An 18,076-nucleotide genomic window follows, 5' to 3' on the forward strand; every position below is an offset into this window, starting at 1 on the left:
ATTTTCAGTATCTATTAAAATTTTTAATTCTCTTAGCTTTTATGCAAAAATTCCATTTCTATACTGCAAAAAAACATGCAAATGAAGATAGAATATAAGGATGTTCGTAGAGCATTTTTTTTTTTGCACAATTAAAACCAACTAATACATTAGGACAATAGTGAAAGCAAGGTCAAGTCTAAAATATTTATGATTATTTATACTATGGACTATTATATAGCCATTAAAAATAATGAGAAAAATTGATAATTTTATTTTTTTATTTCTAAAGATTTTATTTAGAGATAGTACGAACAGGATGGTCAGAGGTAGAAGGAGAATCTCCAGCAGATTCCATGCTGAGCATAGAGCCCAATGCAGGGCTCGATCCCACGATCCTGAGATCATGGCCTGAGCTAAAACTAAGAATCTGTCGCTTAACTAACTGTGCCACCCAGGCGCCCTGAAAAATAGATAATTTTAGATAGATCTAGATATAAATCAGAATAACATGAAGTGAAAAAGTTAATTTATAGAACAGTATGTGCAGTCCAATTTTGATTATGAAAAATGCATGCACAAATAAATTATAAGTGAATATATAAAGAGACTGTAAAGACACATCTATATTTAATAGTAATTAACTCTGTGAGGGGCAGCTGTTGAGGGCCTAGCAAGAGCATTATTTTATGTCCTTATTTGTATTGTACGGAGTGTGTTGATTTTTAGTCATCAACATATATTTCTTTTTCATTTAAGTTTTTATTATGTGCCTCCCCTCAGTGATTGAAAATATTATTGATTTTAGAAAATATGATTGACTTTTATATTGATAAAAATATATGAATGGATAGAAAGACAGACCACAGACAGTGTCTTTATAGGAGATAGGTTTTCCTTCTGCTTTCCATATATTATTGGCCTGATATTCGATAGTGTGTACTATTGCTCCACCCAAAATGTATTGAAAAGAAACTCCCAAAGATTAAGATCCAGGGGTTAGCATTTTATGAAGCTCCTGAGATAAGTCTGGCAGTTAGTTGGGTTTGAGAGTAACTGCCAAAGGCTTCTCATCTCCAAAGGATTTAAAGGCTACGAGAACCTTACAATTTTAATATGCCTAGAAAGAGTGATTTCAGTTAAATTTTGCTTGAAGGTAAATTCTAGAGAACTTAATTGTTTCCTTTACATTCATGAATACTGATTCAGTGCTCCTTTTTGGCTTCCAGATTCTTAATCCACTGTGGTGATGCTATTACTTTGGTGAGTTTTCCACACTTGCTGAATATCCTATACTTCATGCTGCTATTTCTATTAACTGCATATGGTCGATGCTCTAATTCCAAAGTCAACACTTCTGAGTATGTATTTAATTGTTTACAGAATAAGCAGTGGGGTGGTTTTAGAAAGCCCATGACTGGTTTTCCACCTCTTCTTTTACCTCTTCTTTTCTTTTTGTTTGAGATATGTTGCAGAATTTTTCAGGCTATTGCAGTCTTAGAAAAAGATCTGATTACATTTCATATATGAGCTCCTTCTTTTCCTGTACCTGTTGTTGGAAAGGAAGGGCCAGATGTGTGTGTGTGTGTTTAAAAGAACCTTGAATTAATCTACATAACTTTGAACAACATGTCTGCCTGCCGTCAAGTCTTTCTGACACACCAGTATGCACACCAAATGTTTGTCTACTTAACAATAAGACACTTACTTTTGTGTTCCCAGATTTACTGGTATTAGCTTAGAATGCAATTTCCTCCCATATGAACTGAGAGACAGGATCCATTTTCCCTTGTCTGCTCAATAGTTCCTTCTAAACTGATCCATTTTGCCTTCTGCCCCTTGTGCATATCTTATTTTGGAGGTCTGATTATGGGTGAACTGTTATAGCCTCCGTGGGTACTAAAACAAAAATCTTTGGAGAAAAATACAAAATATATATTTGTGGTTTGTATCTTGAAGGTCTTCTTCACATTCCATATTTTGGAATCTTAGTGATGCTGGAGTTCCTAACCTTCTGGTTACAGCATCTACTCCTGGCTAAGTGTCTCTTGCTACAAAGAAAGCTACAAGAATGGGAACTGTTAGAAAGGTGGGGGGAGCTCTTCAATAATTAGGATTCATCTACAACTAAAGCATTTTATTAATTACACATTGTAATCACATGGATAGTCACAAAACCAATCGTGCAAGTCTGTATTTAGAGGTTTGTAGACAGAAGACTTAACGTAAACATAGAAATGTTAAGCCTACTCAGCTGTAACCTGCAAAGAAGATAACAAGAAGGATTCTGTTCTCTGTATGATTTGTGAACAATGCTAAGTAAATATTCATCATTAATATATAATAACTGTTGCTTTTGGCAGTTCACTTTTCATTTAATTTGATAATGTGTCCAGTAAATGAAGTGGTACAGGCTACAGTGTTTTACCAACACAATTGCATATTTTCAATCATTGTTAAATGAAGGCAGCTCAAGGCAAAGCTTTAACCCCCACTAGTTTTGTGTGTGATAAAAAGAGAAGGCGCTATCAATCTTTATTGTCTGTCTCGCTTACTGTAATTGCATTCAATAGTCCACTGATTCTGTTGTCTGTGCTAATGTCAGGAACAGAGGAGAGCCAGATGCTCAGACTTGATCATATGCATCCAGTGGCCACTTTGATAAGTTGGCAGCAAGTCGCTGGGTTTGATGATAAATTGTTAACGCTATAGATTATGAACAGCTGAACACTGCAAGTGTACATGGAGGAAACTTCTTACCTTGTTTTAAATCTGGCATCATGATGCTAGCTAAAGGGCATGTCATGTATTATTCAAATGCATCTTGCACTGGAAATGTGCCAATGACTCATTGTATCCCTATGAATAGTAAAAGCAACAACAACAACAAAAATCCACAGTGATTTGAACATGACATTAATGGTCCTGGGATTATGAAAAGCATTTTGAAATACTGTTTAATAGTTTTGATTATCTAATTCAACATGAAGAAAGCTTCTAAGTTGTATTCACATTTAATCCATATTAAATCGTGGCTCTTCCTGGTCATTTCTGTTATATTAGCTGATAATGAGTATGTTTTCTAAAAACAAACTGCTTTTTCATTAGTTAAAATCCAGGGCAATTTGCTTGTGAAGGGACAAAAATTAGTGCTGCGGGGCAAGCAATGTGTTGAAATTTTTGCCAAGATTTTATTTCATGTAGATGTTCTGCATCTAAGAGAGATGTAATATAGGTCATTTGTACAGAGTATACAGTAGGTCTTATTTCTCTTGAGCTTATGTGACACTCGTAAAAGTTCCTGTCATGGTTCTCAAGTCATTGGCCAACTCTTACAGTTGTTTAAAAAAGCTGAGATGACCGTGAACTGTATAACAGTCTCATACCAGGGAACACTGAGCTGTTGACCACATTTTAAATGAAAACCCTAAGTGCGACCAGATGAATATTTCTTTACCATTGGAGGAATTGCTCTCTGATCATTATGTGGTTGAGTTTCCCTAAAATGAACACCTGTAAGAAATACTGTTGGATTTAAGGATCGAGAGAAGAAATGTCTCTTGCCTATCTGGTGTGTTCCTTTTTTAGATAACAGAGATTTTGTAACCCATGGTGAATTCCTTTTTGCCTGTGCTGCTAGGAAACTCAAAAGTCATTCATACTAACTTTTTTTTTTGAAGTTTTTATTTAGATTCCAGTTAGTTAACATACAATGTGATATTAGTTTCAGGTGTACAGTTTAATGATTTAGTACTTCCATATGACACCCAGTACTCATCACAAGTGCACTCCTTAGTCCCATCTCCTATTTAACCCATCTCCCTACCCACCTTTCCTCTGGTAACCATCAGTTTGTTCTCTGTAATTAATCTGTTTCTTGGTTTGCCTCTTTCTCAACCCCTCTCTCTCTTTTTGTCTATGCTCCTTTGTTTAGTTTCTTAAAAATTTATACTCACTTTTTTAAACTAAGTTTTTTTTTTTTTTTTTTTAAGATTTTATTTATTTATCAGAGAGAGAGGGGGGGAGAGAGCGAGCACAGGCAGACAGAATGGCAGGCAGAGGCAGAGGGAGAAGCAGGCTCCTTGGGACTCGATCCCAGGATGCTGGGATCATGACCTGAGCCGAAGGCAGCTGCTTAACCAACTGAGCCACGCAGGCATCCCTTTACGCTAAGTTTTGAGCTGTGATGATCTCTTCTTCTATTTCTCCTTCATTCTTTTCTTGTGACTTTATCTTGTTTTTCTTGTCTTTTATTGGCAGGATGGATGTATTAAGTAAATGGATAATAGAGTGAAGAGAGAGAATAAACTTTACCATGAGGCTTTAGGGACAGAACCATGAGGCATTTACTGTGTCACCAGAGTAAGAACTGGTCTCTAGTTATGACCAGGCTAAGATTCTAGCTGACGTTGGAAAAGTTACCTCAGCCTCAATTTCTCAATCTGTAATTGAATCCAAACTGTAAGGTGATCTCACGCATAATTTGGTGTACTATAAGTTAGATCCTGTTTTAAGCAAGCTGATATATGAGACTCTTGGTTTACTCATTTGATTATATAAGAGATGTACTCTTCATTCATAAAAGATGTTTAACTTTGTAAAGTTCTCCATATGAGTGTTCTTTGGAGGCATGATTTCAGAGTTTTCTGTAAAAATGAGTGATTTAAATTGATATAGGTTTTGCAAGAGCTTATTGTTGGTCTATAGTAAGATCCTATTCTCCTTCATTGAAACTTGAGACAGAGTTTGATCCAGATGAGCCCTCTATCCTGGATCTCTAGGATTATTGCTTATCTTTTGTTTCTTGTGAGGAAACTCAGTTTCCTGTGGCCTGAGGGGCTGCTCCTACGCAGACTGACTCCTGCCTGTCAGTCCCTTGTTTGTTATAGTGCCTGGGGCTTGCCTTTGGGCTCCTGGCCACTCCACCTACACACTCCCCCTTGTGACTTCTCCCAATCCAGAGGCTTTAACAACCATCTCTTTGCTGGTAGCTGCCAAATTCCCATCTCCTCTTTGGCCCTTCTCACGCACTTCATTTTACTTTTCCAACTGCGTATTCGACATCTCACTTTAGATGTAAATAATCATCTAAAATCTATTGTTCTCCATCCTCAGGCTCTCTCATTCTCCATTCTTATTTCAGTAAGTATTCCCACCATCTGAAGTTTCTCAAGCCAAAAACTTAGTTGTCATCCTTGCTTCTGCTCTGCCTTCACCCGCCGTACCTATCCACTTAGAAAGTCTGGCTGGGTCTGTCTCTGGAACGTATTGGATCTGGTCTGCTTCTGTCTACCTTTTCTTTCCCCACCTTAGCCACTATGCCTAAACCACCCGCCTATCTCTCCCTTATCCCACTGCAATAGCCTCCTGGTCTATCTGTCTCCCTTCATGCTTCCCTTATCATCTGTGCTCCATAAAACTGTATTTTAAAAACACAAGTAATATCATGGTGCTGACTTCTTCCTAAATCCTTCCAGTGGCTTTCCATAAGACTGAGGATAAAAGCTAAAATTTTTCTCACTGTTTGAGAGAGCCTGCTTTTCTCAAGTCTTCTCTTCCTTACCTTCATCCTTTCATTTCAGGCATATCAACGCTACTTTTGCTTAGGGCCTTTGCATAGATGTTTTGTCTGCCTGAAACACTCTTTTCAAAGATTTATATGGGACTGGCTCTTTCGTGTCATTCAGATCTCAGTTTGGATGCTGCCTCCCTTAGCCTTACCCAACATGCATCCCCTGCTGTTGCTTATATTTTATTTCCTTCAGAGCTTATAATTGTCTGATTATTTCCTTTATTTATTTGTCTGTTTCCTGTATTCACTGCTAACATGTGAGCTTCATGAAAACATGAACCTTTTTTTGCAGTGCTTACCCCTGAGCATTGTGTTCAGCATGTTGGTTAATACTGCAGACTCTGGGGGCGCCTGGGTGGCTCAGTGGGTTAAGCCTCTGCCTTCAGCTCAGGTCATGATCTCAGGGTCCTGGGATAGAGTCCCACATCGGGCTCTCTACTTCGCAGGGAGCCTGCTTCCTCCACTCTCTCTGCTTGCCTCTCTGTCCACTTGTGATCTCTCTTTGTCAAATAAATAAAATCTTTAAAAAAAAAAAAAAAAGACTGCAGACTCTGGGATTAGATTCACCAGTCTGGATGCTGTCACGAACACCCACAGTTGTGTCATTTCACACCGGTTGCTTCATTCTGTGTGGTTCAGTTTTCCCACATGAAATAGAGACCATGTTAGTGTCTGCTCATTACTGTTATTACGGGGAAAGGATATGATACATGTGAAATATTTATGACAACTCTGGCACTCAATAGTTTTTGTGTTTTATAACTCACTTAGAATAGTACTTTCATACAGTTGATAGTCAATAAATACATGTTGAATAACATGAAAAAATGCATAATATTTTTGCGTTTTGTTGATGAATATTTCTGAATGTTATCTATTTTAATACTAATTTATGAAAAGATATTATAATTTTTTTACTTCAGAAGAGTATTTAAAATATTTATAATGTTTAGCCAAATGGCCTATTATTAATAATTACGTTGTCATTTAAATTTCTTAAAGTTGATATATTAAATCTTAATACCTTAGTCAATAATATTGGGCAAATTAGATCACTCATCATAAATGGTAAAATTGCTTGACTATTTTTCTTAATAGAGCTTTAAAGGTTGATAACTATTTTCTCTTATTATACACATGTAAAAATTATTTGGGAAAATTAGATAATATGATTAAGTAAAATAAAAAAATAAAAACAATCTGCAACTTCTGATTTTTTATATATACTCACACTTCAGGATTTGTCTGTATATTAGCACATGTATTTTGTTTGATATTAGCTGTCTATGTGAGCCTGAAACAAAGGCGATGGGAGCCAGTTTATTTGGGAAGTAATCCCAGGGAGATCGCTTATATTGCTATTGTTTACTACATTGCTTTTTTGAAATTGATTTTTTTCAGTGTTTGTTGCATATATATAGAACTTCAATTGATTTTTAAAATTGTATCCTAAAACCTTATTAGACTTAGTAGCTTTTCTTGGTAGAGTTTTCTATGTATATAATTATATTGTCTGAATAAAGACCATTTTACCTATTCCTTTCCAATTTTAGGTCTTTTATTTCTTTCTCTTGTCTTATTACACTATGTAGGACCTCCAGTAAAATCAAGTGGTGAGAGCAGAAACCTTTACCTTCCAGTCTTAGAAAGAAAGTATTCAATACATAACCATTAAATCTGATATTAGTTGTGGGTTTTTAGCTGATACCCTCTATCACACTGACTGAGGTGGTTCCCTTCCTTTCTAGTTTTCAGAGTTTTTATCATGAATGAATGTTATATTTTGTCTTTTTTTTCCCTCCTGCATCTATCTCCTGCTTTTTTCATTTTATTCGGTTGACATAATGAATTTCATTGATTTATGTTCAAACATGAAAACAGCCTTAAGTGTATTAGATATGAATTATTATCATAATTACTTGATTATGATGTATTATCTTTTAATGTATTATTGGACTCAGTTTGCTAATATTTTGTAAGGGATTCTTCTGTGTTTATTCATGAGAAGTATCAGTTTGTAGTATTTTGTTTTTATTTTCCTGAGAATATCTTTATTAGGTTTTGATGGCAGAGTTTATGCCAGAGTTTATGTTGGCTCATAAAATGATTTCGAAGGTGACCCCCCTTCCCTTATTTTTGGTAAAAGTTTGTGTAACATAGTTGCAATTACTTTTAAAAAATACTTGATAGGATTCACCAGTGAAACCAGATGGGTCTGGCATTATCCTTGGGGAAAGATTTCAATAAGAATTTAAATTTATTTAGTTGATATGGGGCTATGCAAGTTTTCTATTTCTTCTGTGTCACTTCTGGAAAATTGTATTTTATAAGAAATTCATTTCTTATAAATATATTTTATAAATTTGTCTTATAAATATATATTTTATATTTTATATTTTATAATATTTTTATTTAATAATTTATCCTAATAATTTGTAAATGTTGCCTTATTGAATTACTAACCTCTTATTTATACTATAGTATGTTCCATTGCCCTGTCCATACATTTTTATGCTAAAGAATCCACATTTTATAAAAAATAAACACAGAACCACAGGGAAAAACAAAATAAAAGTAGTCTTCACATGTGCTCACTGCATGAACAATGGAGTGGGTAGGGGCAGAGGGAGAGGGAAAGGGAAAATCTTAAGCAAGCTCCACACCCAGTGTGGGGCTCAGTCTCAGGACCCTGAGATCATGACCTGAGCCAAAATGAAGAGTTAGACACTTAACTGACTGAACCACCCAGGCACCCCCAAAGTAGTCTTTGCTTACATAAATATTTGGGCCCACTGCACTGTGGCTTTCTGGACCTTAAAATGTAAGCTAGATGTCCTTATTCCAAAATTTTCTTGGAAATTTGGACCTCTCTACTTCCAGATATTTTGTAATTGTGACATATATCATAGCTGGAATTCTAATAGTTGTGCCTATGAAAAACAGAAAGGGTTTCCATTTTATGAGATTTTGTTCTAAAACCACAAGGTAAAACAATGGAGTACCTTTATGTAAATCCGCCTTGATCTAAGCTTCTGTATTAGTTTATAGTACTGAAGTATAATTAGAAGGCTAATATGCTAATCATTTCTCTTAACTAGAGATATAATCATAGAAACATAGGATTCCCATTTTGGAAAGGTCTTAAAAAAAATTCTTTTTTTGAAACTTAAATCCCATCTACAATATTCCTGCCAAGTACTTTTCAAGTCTGGAATTCAGCTTTTGTTCTATAGCTATGTAACCCAGTGACGTAAGGTCTCCTGACTCAAGAAGACCAACTCTACTTTCTGGAATAATAAATATCCTTTTTCAACCTTTGGTGGGTTCCTTTATCTCATTTCCTCTGACTTTTCATGCTCCTGAATCTAAGTCATTTTCTCATGCTGCATAGAAAAATTGGGACCCCAAACCCAGTGCTTCATTGGTTTACACACACACACACACACACACACACACACAACCTTCATTGGTTTACACACACACACAATCTTCTTAAATTTATGCATACATGTGTATTTGTGTTGTGGGGAAGGTACAGGAGTGACAGAGGAGAAGGTATGATATTATGCAGCCTATAGGGTCTTTTGATAATTTCTTTTCTATACTCTGTGCCCACCCCTTTCACTTGAGGTGGAAGCATTTCATTAAGAAAATTTCCATTCACATGCAGTGTCATCCCTGTGTTTAAGTTTTGTTTTAATTTTATTAGAGAGTTACTTTCAACCAAGGTTGTGCTCAACCTGAAAGAAATTTCCGGTGAATAGTTTTTCTAGACAGATAATAATTATCTTTAAAAATATACTAAATATCTACCTACATTCACTGTACAACACTACCAGTTTGAAATAGATGACCTACTAATTTGAGTATCTTTCATATTTGAAGTTAAGAATTGGTAATACAGTTGACCCTTGAATAACATGAGGGTTAGTGGTGCCTACCTTCTGCACAGTTGAAAATATGACTTTTGACCTCCCTGAAACTTAACTACTAATAGCCTACTGTTGACCAAAACCTTACCAATAACATAAACATTCAATTAACACATATTTTTGTATATGTATTAAATACTCTATCCTTTTTTTTTTTCTTGTAAAGTTTTTATTTATTTATTTGATAAAGAGAGTGAGAGAGAGAACACAAGCAGGGGGAGTGGGAGAGGGAGAAGCAGGCTTCCTGCTGAGCAGGGAGCCTGATGTGGGGCTCCATCCCAGGACCCTGGGATCATGACCTGAGCCAAAGGCAGACGCTTAACGACTGAGCCAGGCTTCCTATACACTCTATTCTTATAATAAAGTAAGCTAGAAAAAAGAAAATATTAAGAAAATCATAAGAAAGAGAAAACATATTTAAGTACTGTAACTGTAAAAACCCACAGTTCAAACTCATGTTGTCCAAGGGTCACCTGTATATATTTAAATTACAAAAATGCTTGGAATGTGAATTGTTGTCCAAGAGGGGGAGATTTTTACATAGGTATAATGACAGGGATGCCAGCTTGATAAAAGACAATAACTTGCTTGCAGCTTAGGTTGTGATAAACTGTTGTGAAACACTCCTGTATTACACTCACCTAAGTAGAGAATCAGTAGCTAAAAATTCATTGCCAGGTATCTATCCTTTGTTACTTTCATGAATGGATACATTAGACTAATCTGTAATTGGCATACTCACTTTGTAAATGGAAAGCGCTCAAAATATGTTCAAACGTTAAATGAGCAACTACTATAACTCAAACAGTGGGCTGCCCAGCATGGCTGGTCATGTGGTTTCAAAAGTGGTAGGAGGGGCGCCTGGGTGGCTCAGTGGGTTAAGCCGCTGCCTTCGGCTCAGGTCATGATCTCAGGGTCCTGGGATCAAGTCCCGTGTCCGGCTCTCTGCTCAGAGGGGGGCCTGCTTCCCTTCCTCTCTCTCTCTGCCTGCCTCTCTGCCTACTGTGATCTCTCTCTGTAAAATAAATAAATAAAATCTAAAAAAAAAGAACAAAACAAAAGTGGCTAGGAAATAGATCAGTTTCTAATATGAGTGTATTATTCTCTACATATTCTTCTAGCACAGAAGTGACAAAGACTAACATCTTTTTCAATTGGACTAATTTCTGAACTAATACACATATATCATTAAATCTTACTACTATGATGATTATTTTGGTGCAGGGTTATGCAAAGTTATTGGAACTCTTCCCTTTAAACTAAAAGAGACATTCACTTTTGTTTCCTCCTATGGCAATGCTTTTTTCTTTTTTCTCTTTGTGTCTATCCTTTCCCTCAGTTTCTGAATGATGTTGATAAAAATATCTTTAGATCTTACTACAGTGTGCTTACCAGTTAATAGCAATGATAATCACAGTAAAAGTTCCAGAGCCACATTGTCTCCAAGTACTGGCAAAAGATGAGAAATCTGGGACAATTGCCATACCTGTGATAATTAAGTTTTGAAAGTAAAATAGGTTAGGTATAAGAAAATGTGAGTTAGTAAGAAAGCAATACATGTAAAAAAAGAAAAGAAATACTGAGAAGGATGATCTTTGGGTGTTGGAAAAAGTAATGAAATATCTTTGGTTCTGTTCATCGTTATGTGCCTAGTAGCGGCAGCAGTGGTGGGGGTGTTGAAGAATTTTTACATTACTTGGATGTTATCCTGAGTGACTTAGCCCAACATTTTCCATAGACACAGAGACCCTAATAAGCACAATATATGTTCATGTATGTATCCCTGTTCATGTTTTTGATTGAAAACCATCCTCTTTTAAATTCTTGTCTTATCTTCTAAGTTGGTATAAATATATTGATAGCCATGGGAATTATTTAACGTTGTTTGATAATCTGTTTTGTTTATATTGGAAAATTGTTAACTGAGTAGCAGAGAAAACAAAAAGTGGTTTGTTAAATTCGTATTACCTACTGTTCTTTCTTTTTTCTTGTATTTTCTTCAAATTAATCAATTAAAATGCACAGATGTTCAATTAAAACTATAAAAATTTTCCATGGCTACAGCTGTTTTGAAGCTACATTGTTGAAAATTTAACATATCTAGTAATGATTCCCTCTCAGAAGAAATTAAATTAATGACTCTTTGCTAGATTATTTTCCATTTGATAAATTAAACAAAATTAGAAAAAAACCATGAGACTTACAATGCCTGCTACATTTATTAATTAGCATGATAGACTAGCAGATATTAATATGAAAAGACAACAACATAGAAAATGTTTCTTATTTTTCAAGTAAAATACCTTCAGGACTGTAGTTTATCTTATCAGCAAATGGTTATACAGTATAAATTATTAAAATTTCACCTGTAAATAGTAGACAAGTGACAAATTTCGTCATCTCACATAATAGAGATGGTAGAGATGTGATTAGGCCAGGCAAAAATAACGTTTTTCTTCACATCTTTGTCCAACCTGTGCATGATAGACAGTGACCCTTAAATAATAAGTAGAGAAACACGATCTTTTTTTTTCTTGGGTATATTGCTTTGTCTCAAAGAGAATTTAGTATTTTTTTCTCATTTCTAATTCATTCTTTAATTTTTAAAGATCTGCCTGCTCATTTTTTTCTTAGCCAGAGAACTAGTACATGCTCATAGCATTAGTCAGTGTTCTCCAGAGAAACAGAATGTGTGTGTGTGTGTGTGTGTGTGTGTACAGTATATACACATACATATACAGTAAGAGACTCAGCTTTATTTTGAGGAATTGACTCACATGATTGTTGGAGGGGGATGACAAATCTGAAACTTGTAGGTTGGGCTGGCAGACTGGAAACTCAGGCAGGAGTTGATGTTGCAGTCTTGAGACAGGATTCTTTCTTCTGTGGGAAACCTAAGTCTTTGCTTTTAAGGTCTTCATCTGTTTGGATGAGGCCCAACAGGGGTAATCTGCTTTCCTTAAAGTCTACTGATAGTAAATGTTAACACATCTAAAAGATGCCTTTGCAGTAACATCTAGACTGGTGCTTGACCAAACAACTGGGCACCATACCTTAGCTATGTTGACATGTAAAATTAACCATCACATTCATTGAGGAAATTTTAGAAAATAAAAATAAACTGAAAAGGAATATTTAAAAAGCACTTGTAATCAAGCACCTGCAAGTGATCTCTGCTAACATTTCAATGTTTATCCCTAGAGTCTTCCTCTTATATTTATATATCTTTTCTTCTTCCGAAATTGAGAATACAGTGTTTATCTCCTAACTCATTATTCTCTTAAGAGTATAAACATCATCTCACTTTATTAAAATGATTTCTTCTGCAACTCATATTTAATAGCTGCAGTATAACCAATTGAAGGAATTGTTGGACTCTTAGGTTTTCAATTTTAGAAGGATATTATATCTTTTCACATTTATCCTTTGAATACATTACTACACATGCATTTACTAGTTAAAAATGTGCACATTAAAAACTTTTTACATGCATTGCTAGATTGCCTTCCAGAAATATTGTGCCAGTTTACATTCCCAATGGCAATATTTCAGAGACTTGTTTTCCTTCTTCTTTTTAGTATTAGGTGTTAGAATAAAAAAAAATCCTATCAGAAGATTCAGAAAATCTTTTATTGCTGTAATCTGAATTTCCTTGATTTTTAGTGATGTTGAATGAAATCCTTAAGTTTAGTGACATTTGTATTTCTTTGCGGATTGTCCATTCAATTTCTCCCAAGATGCTTGCCATATTCCTACTATAAAAACTATATACAACAGATGTAATCACTTTGGTTATCCTATATTTTGCAAATGTTTCCTCTAATTTATTAATTGCCTTTTGATTTTGTATATAATTTTTTGGATATATTGAAGTTTTTGTTTTTATTTTTAAGTAACCAAATTCATTAATATTTTGTTATGCCATGCTTTTGGTTTCATATATTATAATTTTCCTACCCTGGGATTATGTCTTCTGTTACCATTACAATTCTGTTTCTGTTTTTGTTTTTTTTAAGCTTTGAAATTAAATTTGATGTATGGTGTGAGGCAGGGATTACTTTTTAGTTCACAATTTTGTTTAAAATGGAACTTTTCTATCCTTCTAAACATGGGGAAATGACATGCAAAAGACTGAAAAGGCTGGGAAGGAAGAACTTACACATTTTACATCTGGTAGGCCCAGTATACATCACAGTGGATCGTCAACATTATTTGGTTTTCTATCAAAAAGCAGAGTTAAATGTAACAGCAGTTATCTGAGGCTTTCATGTATATGAATGTGTATGTATAGGGGTATACAAGGGAGCATGCCTGTGGGATGGCAATTATGGTTCTGGGAACTCTTTCCAGTACAGATCTATGATCTTACTAGCAATGTTTTCATAGATTTGGACATTTTTCTTCACAGACAATGCTTGCATCCTTAGTAAGTGATCACACTACAGTGTTTTAACTGCAGAGGTATTTATGAGCTAGGGCAGCATATGTCCATGGATAAGAAGCTGTCAATGACCAGATCTTACAATGAGCACATAATCTGAGGCAGAAAGTTGATGACCACTCCCTAACACAGTGCTCTTCTGTGGCCTTAATGTAATTGTCACTGTGATTTTTGTGTCCTCATAGGATGTGTCTTCCACTTATTCTTTACAAAATTATAAGTTATTGTGTAACCTGGCTACAAGACCCTGTAGTGACTGACATAAGTCTTACCCTGGATAGTCTCCTGTTTTCCCATCTTAAAAAAACTAATTACTACCATCTTCAATATTTCATCACTAGATGTGGGACAGGAAATAGTGATGTGAAATTTCAAGGGAGCCATATTAAGAATCATGATTTTCAGAAGCAAGCCTAGGATTTTATCAATATGTTTCATATATTCACCTATTTATTTTAGATTAGTAGTCTCTCTATTTGAGATTACTTTTCTAGGGATTATTTTACAGTTTATTTTATTTTTATTTTTATTTTTTTAAAGATTTTATTTATTTATTTGACAGACAGAGATCACAAGTAGGCAGAGAGGCAGGCAGAGAGAGAGGAGGAAGCAGGCTCCCTGCTGAGCAGAGAGCCCGATGCGGGGCTTGATCCCAGGACCCTGAGATCATGACCTGAGCTGAAGGCAGAGGCTTTAACCTACTAAGCCACCCAGGTGCCCCTATTTTACAGTTTAATTTAATGTGGTAGAAGTCCTTATTAATACTTACAGGTTTTTATCATGTATTGTCCTGTTTTAGACTTAAAGTTTCTCTGAATTGGGCTTGGAATTTTATATTTTATCAAGCTCCCTAGATTTATATAGTCAATGAATGTTTAAGAAGTACTGGACTACTGTTTCTGGGTATAGAATTAATATATGTGAGAAGATTTTTCATGAAACTTTATGAAAAGGTAGGTTAAAGTGCCTGACTTGTGGTAGCCACAGGGTAGGCACTGCATAAATGTGCATTACTTATTTAATCTTGGAATTAAAGCAATTAGTAAATTGGTCTGTATTTGGTCTGTTCTGCATTCGTGTCCATTTCTAAGGAAGTTTCCATTTAAATACATATATTTTACAGTATATGCTTTGTATTACTAATTTTTATGAACTTAACATTTAGAGGACAATGTTTATTGAATTTTTGCTGTGAACAGCTCATCATTCTGTTAAAGATTCAATATTCTGAAGATTCCAGGAACATAAATATCCATAAGTCCTACTTGTATTAGCTAACAAAATTGCCATATATTTGCACAGCTGTTAAATTGTTGTCTCAAAATTTTAAAAAATAGTTCAGGTGTATAAAATTATTCAAATTATGTTAATTATTCAGAGGTTTATATGAAAATAAGAAGATGCCACCTTGTGGTACAAAAAAAGAGATTCTTTGGTATGTTTGTAATATGTGGTTGACAAAACCTTCAAATAATATGTGGTCAACAAACCTATTTGAATAAATAGGGAAGGCAGCAAAAATGCTCATGCTTATAAGCAAGTGTTTGAATTCACAAATAGAAAGATCACATGGGGAGAATTACATGGAAATATGTTGTTTTATGAAAGCAGGGGTCCATTCAGCGTTATACAATAGTCTCATGGAAATTAAAATGGAGAATTTCAATAATGTTTATTTAATATGATAAAATAAACTCAGAACATCTACTTCAAAATTAAGGCTGTGTGGTATTTTTAAGAACAATTGCTTTATTTTGTTCCTTTAGGTAAAAAGTAAAATTATATTATGATTTAATTTTAATGAACTTAAAGATAATTTTTTTAAACTCTGAATAACTCTAATGTGTTGATGTTTTGTGAAAAAGACAAAGGTTATTTGAAATTAGTTATAAACTATGGGGTTTACCTAGATGATGATTCCTTACATCAAATTATCTTAGAATTTCTGAGGATGAATTAGTCTTGGAAACTATATAGCTCAATGTTCTCTGCTTTATAGGTGTGTGAAGGAAGACACAGAGATGTTGTATGACTTGTTCAGGAGTCCTCACCTCTTTAGTGGTTGACTTTCCTTATTCTGTGCTCCTTCTCCGTCCCCATTCTGCATTTGAACTGGTCTCTTGTATTGAGAAGCTTTGTTTCTCAGAAAAAGAATAGAAGAGGATACATTTCTCCCCTCTGAACCTTTCATTAAATGTTTATTTTGTTGCATTTCTCCATAAGCATTTTTATATTGCCATTTTCTCCTCTTATTAGAATACTTAATATAGTTCCAAATAGTGCATAATTGAAAACAGTTTATCATATCCATTTTTATTTATTAGTATAATAGTATCCCTGCGATCTGGTGGCAGGAAAGTACTGCACTATTTTATTGTAATTTATCCCATTTTAAATGTTCATCTGGGTCTGTGAAATTGCATAATACTTTTTAGAAATGCACTTTTAGAGGATGTGTTGGAAAAAACCTCAAAACTCAGAACTGGTTTAGAAAATTTTGCAGAGATAATATTGTGGGATATTCCAAATCCCAAAGTTAAATAGATCAATCAGCCAATCATTTCAAATATTTTGAAAGTGTGTGTACATTAGATCTTGTCCATAGACATTTGTCAATGACAAATGACAGAGGAAAGTACCAGCATTTATTGTTACTGAAATTTTAGAGGAGCAAGGGAGCAAGGGTTAGTGGACCTATCAGGACAAGCATCACAGAATATATTTAAATGGGTCTTGAGGAATAGGAAGAATTCAGATAATTAGGTAACAGTGTGTGGTGGGGCACTCTAGTAGGCACAAGGGTGTAGCCCAAGGTTATTTCTCTCTGGCACATAGTAATTAGAAATTTGCTTAGAGATTGGGGGGGGGAGGGTGGGCTTATCTAGTGGTAAGGCTGTTAAATGATGAACTGAGAATGTTTAGTTCTTTTCCATATATAATGGAAAACCATAGGTGCCTTTTGATTAAGAAAGTGATAGGAATGAAGTAGTGTAATGAAGATTATACAGAAATACGTTTTTTGTGAAAATAATATAAAATGAAATATATGTGTGTTGATGAACCTTAGTTGAGCAGATAACCTTTCTATTTCAGGTGTGCTTTGATGTGAAAGTTTCACTGAATATTTTTATTATTTATTTTATTATTTTTATTTTGGTCATTTCCCTTTCTTCTTGAATTTGCCAGAAATAGGCAGTGGAAAAATTCAGACTCAGCTTTTCAGCAGTTCATCTTTTTAACTGCACCAATCGGTAGGAATACGGTCACCTCCCATATGCAGATTTCTTTTAGAAATAAATAAATAAAGCCTAGGGGTGGTTGCACATTAATGGGGTGGTAGAATGCCTCATCCTTAATATGCTTTACAGATGGTGTTTAGGGGGTTTAGTTAGCTCAGTTTGGCCCTGTATAGGCCTCAAGTAGCTAAAGAATTTCTTGAAAATGCCCCTGTGGTAGGCAGAATAATGGCCGCCTAAAGATATGCATGTTCAGATCTCTAAAACCTGTGAATGTATTAGTTTATATGGCAAAAAAGAAGTAAAGTAGATGATGAATCAGGGCTGTCAGTTGATCTGAAAATAGGAGATTATTCTGGACTATCTGCATGGATGGGCCCAGTGTATTTACAGGGATCTTTAAAAGTAGAAGAGGGAAAGGAGATTGGAGTGGTAACAATGTGAGGAGGACTCCACTCACCATTGCTGGCTTTGAAGACAGAAGGAAGCCACGAGTCAAGGGGTGTGGGCAGCCTGTAGAAGCTGGAGAAGGCAAGAAAACAGACTCTCCCCCTAGAAGCACAACAGAAAGGAATAGAGCCCTCCAAGCACCTTGATTTAGACCCAATGAGACTTGTAATAGACTTGCCACTTACAGAATTGTAATGAGATACCTTTTTGTTGTTTTAAGCTACAAAGTTTATGGTCATTTGTTATAAGATCAGTAGAAAACTAATATAATCACAACCATAAAACAAAGAAATAGTTCCAGTGGTGGTAAGGATAGTGATTATTCTCCTTCACTCCCTTTTCCTATTCCTCCTCCTCATTATTATCACCTTTGTGGAGGGCTTACTATCCATCTGTTAAGTGCCTTGTGTATGTTCTCATCCCGTTCTTAACAGCACCTTTCTGGAATTACCTACAAATAGGCATT

General features: G+C 35.0%; 1 long non-coding RNA gene across 1 annotated transcript in view; it reads left to right on the top strand.

The window, feature by feature from the left end:
- The window catches only part of LOC122915706, a 245,670-nt gene that overhangs the window by 81,894 nt on the left and 145,700 nt on the right, over nt 1–18,076 (top strand). Inside the window, exon 2 of the long non-coding RNA XR_006386079.1 lies at nt 1,209–1,242. This is a non-coding gene — a long non-coding RNA (uncharacterized LOC122915706). The remainder of the gene's footprint in view (nt 1–1,208; nt 1,243–18,076) is intronic.

Source organism: Neovison vison, chromosome 8 (genome assembly GCF_020171115.1).
Source record: "Neovison vison isolate M4711 chromosome 8, ASM_NN_V1, whole genome shotgun sequence".
Taxonomy (NCBI): domain Eukaryota; kingdom Metazoa; phylum Chordata; class Mammalia; order Carnivora; family Mustelidae; genus Neogale; species Neogale vison.